At 41.7% G+C, this 7208-nt stretch overlaps 1 pseudogene; it reads right to left on the minus strand.

Annotated features, from left to right (window-relative positions):
• Window positions 1-233: 233 nt before the first annotated feature.
• LOC141572024 (U4 spliceosomal RNA) lies at window positions 234-360 on the minus strand (annotated as a pseudogene).
• Between the last annotated feature and the right edge of the window lie 6848 nt (window positions 361-7208).

Below are 7208 nucleotides of genomic sequence, written 5' to 3' on the forward strand. Positions count from 1 at the left end.
TTGCCTTAGAATTTTGCCTACCAGAGGCCTGCTTGGAGAGAGACGCCCAGCTCACCCACTCCTTGACCTAGCCGTTGTTCCATGCTTTGTGTTAGAAATGCCTTATATGTCTCCCTAGAAATTCTCCCCTGATAAGCTCATAAGCAAATTTAATTGTTTTTATAATCCCAATTTTTATTTGTTTCTAGATTCACAAAGAAACCATGGGCATTGCAGAGTTTTGTGAGTGATGGGCAGCTAGCAGCCAGAGATTTCCCCCTAGGGGATATAGGACTGGGGGATGTCTGATGTGTATTCCTATTAGCAATAATTGCACCTCGAATAAACCTCATTGGCTACGTACTTCCACTGCATAAAGCTGTGCTGTGTATTCTAAAAGGGCATTATGTAGACCCTGCTTCTTGTGGCTACCCTTAGATGGGAACAGGACAAAAATATCAAACTTTCTCATAGAAATCATGCTAGTAGCCTTTTCATAAAAGAAAGAGAGAGAGGAGAAAGAAGGAAGGGAGGGAGGGAGGAAGAAAAGAGTGAGTTTGCTCTATTCTAGTCTATGACATCTTTACTGGACTACAAGGGGAACTATTTAGTGTATCGATTAACAAGAAAAAGAAACACTTCCTTCTGACCTGAAGTACTGTTGATTCTAATTACTACTGCCACGCTATCCTTCCCAGAATACTGCTTTCAACAAGTCATTCTCCTATTCAAGGACCACCAATGGTATCCCATATCCTATCACATCAAGTCAACTTTCCATATCAATTTCATTTGTCTCAGTCTGGCACTCAAAGCCTATAATCTGGTCATATCAGTTAATAAACAAAATTTCCCAAAACTGCTTACCACAATTCCACTATAACACTTACCACTATAACCTTCTGCTGTCCCACAAACAAAAACATACATTCTTTTTGCCATCATCAGCCTATTATGCCTTTACTTGTTCTTCTTCCCTACCAACACCAGGCAATTTAATGCTCCTATTTTGTTCACCATCTACTGTGTACTAGGAGCTGAAGGCCCAGATTCATTCTCACCTCCTCCAGGTAAACTTTAGAAACTAACCTAAACCTCTTATCTTCCTCCTCTAAACTACCAATTTTATAGTCTGAATTTAATTTAGCTCTCACCAAATATCGTCTTCTCTAGTTTGTTATTCCACGTATCTTATTTTATGAGATGATTTTTTGTGTGTGCATTCTAGAACAGTTTTTAAATCTGTGGGGCTTTATCTTTTAGTAAAATGTGAAATCAATTCAGTAGCTTGCAACCAGAATATTTTAACTGAGATAGTTGGATAGGAAAGGAAAGATCAGTGTACTATAAATAACAGGGTATTTGGTTTGGGGAAAATTTTGCTTTGATATATATTTGTGTGTGATAAAGGTGTGATCAAGGAATATGATGAATGTTTAAAGAAAAAATTTATTACAGTAAAAGACACATTGCCAATATTCTGCCTCAAAATACTCCCCTCGCCTTGAACACACTTATCAAGTTTGTGGTTTTAAACTTGTAGTTGAATTGTTTTTATGGCTTGTGGATTTTGTGTTATGGTTTGAAATGCCTTCTCCACTCCAAGATTATAAGAAAATTCCCCTTTAGTTTCTTCCTGTACATTTTCTGTTGCAATTTTATATTTTAATCTTGGATTCATTTGGAATTTACCTTGGTTCAAAGTGTCATGTACGTTTCCAACTCCCCCACCACCACCATTTTGTTATGTAGTTGTCCCTGATCTGTTTTGTTCAGTAACTCTGCTTTTCCTTACCGATTTGAGATACTAATATATCTTGACTAGGTCAATTTCTGACTTTGTAGATGGACCTATTGGTACACTAGGTGTGATCAAGCAATACGGTGAATGTTTAATTTTTTTAAAAAATTGTATTACAATAAAAGACACATTGCCATTAATCTCCCTTAAAATATTCCCCCTCACTATGAACACACTTATCCCATGGTTCTTGCCAGTTTCTGAAGCAGTTCTGGAAGTCCTCTTTCATGAGTGTCTTTAGTTGCGCTGTCCTGGCTGCCTCAACGTTCTGAATCATTTGACTTTGGGGAAGGGCCAGAAGTCACACAGTGCCAGATCTGGTGAGTAAGTGTGAATGAGGACACACCATAATGGTTTTATTTGACAGAAATGCCGTATACCAGAAGTGATGTGTGACATGGAGTGTTGTCATGATGGAGGATGATTTACCGCACACTTTAAAACACACCTTCTCTCAACCGTAACTCACACTCAACTGACTGCACTGAACAAATTCAAACTTGTCACACACTGTTACTAAGGTTCGACACGCTGCTTCCCGAATTGAGGATCTCTGCCTTTCCCTTGGATGGCACGTGGAAGCAGCATTCACCATATTTTGTGATCACAATCTGTCACACATCACTTCTGGTACAGCAATTTCTGTCAAATAAGAAGATTACACTGTGTCCTCATCCACCTTATTCAGCAGATGTGGCACTGTGCAACCTCTGGCTCTCCCCCAAAGTCAAAATGATCACGAAAGGTAAATGTTTTGAATAGATTCAGAACATCAAGGCAGCCACGACAGCACAACTGCAGACACTCACAAAAAAGGACTTCCAGAACTGCTTCAGAAACTGGCAAGAACCATGGGATAAGTGTGTTTGAAGTGAGGGGGAGCATTTTGAGGGGGATTAATGGCAATGTGTCTTTTACTGTATTTTTTTTTAATTTAAACATTCACCGTATTTTTTTATCACACCTCTTATGTATAAACTAAACCTTAACTGTGTAGTATTGTGTAATGATATAAAATGTACTGATAAATGTGAATTATCATTAAAAGACAGTTTTTAAAGCATTAGCACGCATTGAAAAATATACAATGTACACGGCTGAAATTCATGCAAAAGTCAGAGCACATCAGAAAGATGCCAAAGGGATCTACAGGAAGTCAGACAACCAAAAGCCCCAGAACAAATAGTATAAACTGCCCTTGCAAGCACAGAAGCAGATCTTGCATCCTCACAGTCTACTGACAAGGTGAGTGATAAGAAGTAATATTTACATATGATTTTATCAATTGCAAAAGATTTTTCATTCTTTATGTCACCAGCATTCCATAAGGAAAGCCAAGCAGACTTTTTTTTTTATAATTCCCATTTTTATAACTATGAGGCTTGAGTGGTTAGGTGGCTTGTCCAAGGCTGTATTGCAAGTCGGTGGTAGAAAATGAATTCAAATCTTCTGATACAAACAAACCCCAAGTTCTTTCCTGTACCTGTTTGGAAAATTACAGACTGGTTCCTAAAAATCTTTCCCATCATTAAGGCTCTAAGGTAAATTCTCTCTTCTCCAGAAAGGCTTCTGATAGTCCCCTTGACGTAACCTACAACTTCTAGCACTGTCCAGCGTGGTTCTTGGGTTGCTCCAGGTGGGTAACATTTTCACTCTAGCTCCATTCAAGCCCCTCAAGCTAGGGGCCATGATATATTCCTCTTGCTAAATTCTCATTTATTGCTTAATCTATGGATTGCATCAGCCTCCCATACCAGGTTAGGTATTAAGGAGGAGAGAATAAACTTAGTGTGGGACCAGGAACGGTCACAGCAATCGGCAAAGCTGGAGCCCTGTACCATGGGGCCCCATCCTTTTATTTTAAACCATCGGGCATTCAACGGGCACCTATACCAGGCAAGCACAGTAAAAAATGCTGTGGAGCTGATAGCTTTGGGGTACAGACAAATAGGCAAACAATCAACTGAAATGTACAGCAGAAGAAATGAGGGCTGACTCCCAGTATAAGACACTGGCTGTGGAGATGGGAAAGAGTGGGGAAGCGAGGGTAAGAGAGGGCATCAACGTGAAAGTAGCTTCTGAGTTGAGCCTTGAAAGTCCATGAGGATGTCATCAGCAGAGGCTTTCAAGACTTGTCATTAGCTCCCTTTACAAGGCTCATTCCAGACTCCCCAGAGCAGCAGGATCATGAGGGGCGGTGATTAAAGCGGGAGGTCACAGGCAGTCCAGAAGGACCCACCGTGCTTGGCTTCAAGACCTCGGCCAATGGCTAGGCCACTAAAGGTCAAACATTTACCCCCAAGGCCGGCTTCACAGACCATCCTGGTAGTCAGCTCTAAGGAAGGAAGCCTCACTCCTGGATCCAGGGAGCCTATAAAACCAATTGTAATCGGGTTGTTCTCTTCTGTAGTGTAAATTGTATCAACCAGCAGCCCTAACCTGTGACTGTCTGGAATAGGAATGAGCGGATTCGTTTTTCAAACCATCTAGGATCAGGTCAAAGTTATGTGAGGCCAGTAATCAGAGCCAGGTTGGATCCATCATTGAGAAAGGCTTGTATTTTTACATCGTTAGGTTGGTAGGAGGGAAGTCTCTCTTTCCTCTGCCCTCAATTTGGCAGTTATTCTGGTTGCAAGACACAATATTTGCACATTTCTCAATTGGCTCAGGAAACCATTGAGAGACAAGGAGCAGAATCCATCCACTGATTTTTGGTCCATGTGGACCCATCACAGGGGTCCCTCAGGCTCTTTGGTTCACCTATGAGTGTAGGTGAAGAGGCCATCCAGATCCTCTTTGCCTGAGAAAGGCCAAGATAAGCCCCAACAGCAAATATTTTCACTGGGAAGGGTCTGCAAGGGGTCAAGGCCATGGGTCAAAACTTTCAAACTCTCCCAAAGTCCCCTGATCAGTTTTTTGAAAGCTACGCCTGTCCAGTTAAAGATTATTGTGTGCGAAGTCGCCAAGTGCTGGCTGAGGGGATTTCCATGCCTCACTTCCAACACAGCAGGTGAATGCTGAGTAACAGGACCTAGTAGTGTCTTTCTTTCATATTCCAGAAGCCTGAGTTGAATTTCTGCAGATCCCTCTAGTCATTACCACTAACTCATTTTGGGGATCTTTATGACCCAGGATTTAAGATTTCCAAGGTGGTTATGAGTGTGAGTTAAACTCCTTTCCACAGAGACCTCCCTCCATCTCCCCAGGGAGGGCAGATGGAGTATACCCATAAGAGAGATGGGAAGACTGAGAACAGAGAGAGATCAAATGATCTGGCCCAGAACCAATAAAGAAAAGAGAATTCAAATTCTGAATTTACCTTTCCTATGGTTTAACCAAAGCTCCTATTTCCTGGAACTGGATTTCCAAGCCACATTAAGATCTGAATTTGTATTGTAGGACAGTATGCATTCCCAAGAGGCTTTTTGGGAAGACTGTGTAAAAATCTTCCCTGTGCAGCCTTCTTTTTTAAAAATAACATATTTTGTTCCTCCCTGATATAAATTGAAAAGAACTGGAAATACAGGAAAGAAAAATAAAATAAAGATGATTCCATAATCTAATACCCAGAGATAACGATTGTTAATATTTTGGTATGCTTTTGTTGTATGCACAAATTTATTTTTTCCAAACTAAGGTTATACCCCTATATGCTTGAGTAGTCTGGTGCTTTACACATAATATTCTACTGTATCTCCCCATGTTGCTAACTATTACTCTATAGTATCGCTTTAAATAACTGAAAAAGTACATTATAGAGGTGTGACACAATTTATTTTACCAACCCACTTTTTGGACATTTGAGTTGCTTCTAAATATTCTCAAATATAAATAAGGCTGTGGTAGAAATGTCAGCTATATTAAGGATTAAGCAATATGGTAAAACCCCAGGCCAGACTTCATCCCTATTTATTAACTCATTCTTACTTTCATGGAAGTGGTTCCCTGATGAGGTTTCGTGTCTCCTGCCCTGCACCCTTTTATGAACAGGATATATGGCCAGCACATCACGATGGCACAGATGCCATAAGAAAGGGGTAAGAGCACTAGACTAAGAGCTGAGAGACCTGATTCCATTACCAGCTCGTAATTCATTGTGTGACCTTGAGCAAGTCGCCTACCTGTCCGAACAACACTTCCCTCATGCATTAAATAAGGGATTTGAACTAGATGGCTATAATATTCCTTCCAGCCCAAACACCATGGACCTACAATTTGTTAGGGAAACAGCACTCAAACCCAAAACAACGAACCTGTACAGGACTAGCCATTATCAAAGGTGGACTGTGTAAGTCAGAAAGGCAGTTCTCAGCTGTGTCGGGAAGCACCTGTGTCTCTACCAGATATAACCAACAATGTCACAGGCAAATTATTCCTCATAATAATTTATGGTTTGACAATAATTTATTTCGTTTTAGTAACTGAGAAGAGAGTCAAGATTTCTCTGTCACTTCCATTCTGACATGCTCTCAAGAGTGGAAGAGAAGTGACCAGATTTGGAGCTCATGTGTCTAGAAAAGCACAGAACTTTGCATCCATAGTATTGAGAGGACTCTGAGTCCTTGTGGTTTCCTAAGTGCCATAAAAGGACATTACTGTTCCTCCTGCCCTCTGCTTGCTCGCTCCTTGGGGACAAGCAGATCAATTGCATCCATTTGAGAGCTAAGGAGCCTAAAATTAAAATGTTCCTTCTGCAGACAGTGAAGAAGCCTCGCATGGTCCGGGACCCTGCTCCTAAGTCTGCCTGCACCAATCTGACGTCACCTGTTTGCTGCCTGATCTGGGCAGTCAAAGCCAAAGTGCCACTTGGCTCACGTTCAAACTTGTCTCTGCTCGTGGCACCCACGTTCACTCAAGTGAGCAAGAGCATGCCCTGTGTCGGACTGGGGAGAGGAGCCATCGCCATAAAGCTCTCCAGAAGGCTGCTGTGTGCATGGGAAGCGGGCTTTCACCCTGCCTTTGAAATATGCATGGTACGCTGAGGAGGACACAGCTCATCTTCATTCCTGTGTCAGTAAACTATTCCTAAAGGGTTCAGCCTCTAGTGAATCATCCCCTCCAAGCCAGGGGGTATAAACCGTATTTTATCCATAGCTGAGAATACAATGCACAGCAAATTAAAGAGACATGGTGATAACAACCAAGGGAAAGAAAAAAGCCTCTCGTGTGGAATGGCACAGACTGATTGAAACACTCCAAAATTACCACCAGGGCCATGTTCCCAAAGGGAACTCAGCTTAGGAGAGAGAAAAATTCAGTCCGTCCCAAAGCAGCCATAACCATACATATTCATAGTGTGTGTGTGTGTGTGTGTGTGTGTGTGTGTGTGTGTAGGGGGAGGAGGCAACAGCACGATTTTCCTGCCCAGTAACCTCCCCCATCATTCAAAGCCCAGCTCTGGTCCACAAAATCTGAGATTCTGTGACGC

This window comes from Rhinolophus sinicus, linkage group LG05, assembly GCF_036562045.2.
Source record: "Rhinolophus sinicus isolate RSC01 linkage group LG05, ASM3656204v1, whole genome shotgun sequence".
Classification (NCBI taxonomy): Eukaryota; Metazoa; Chordata; class Mammalia; order Chiroptera; family Rhinolophidae; genus Rhinolophus; species Rhinolophus sinicus.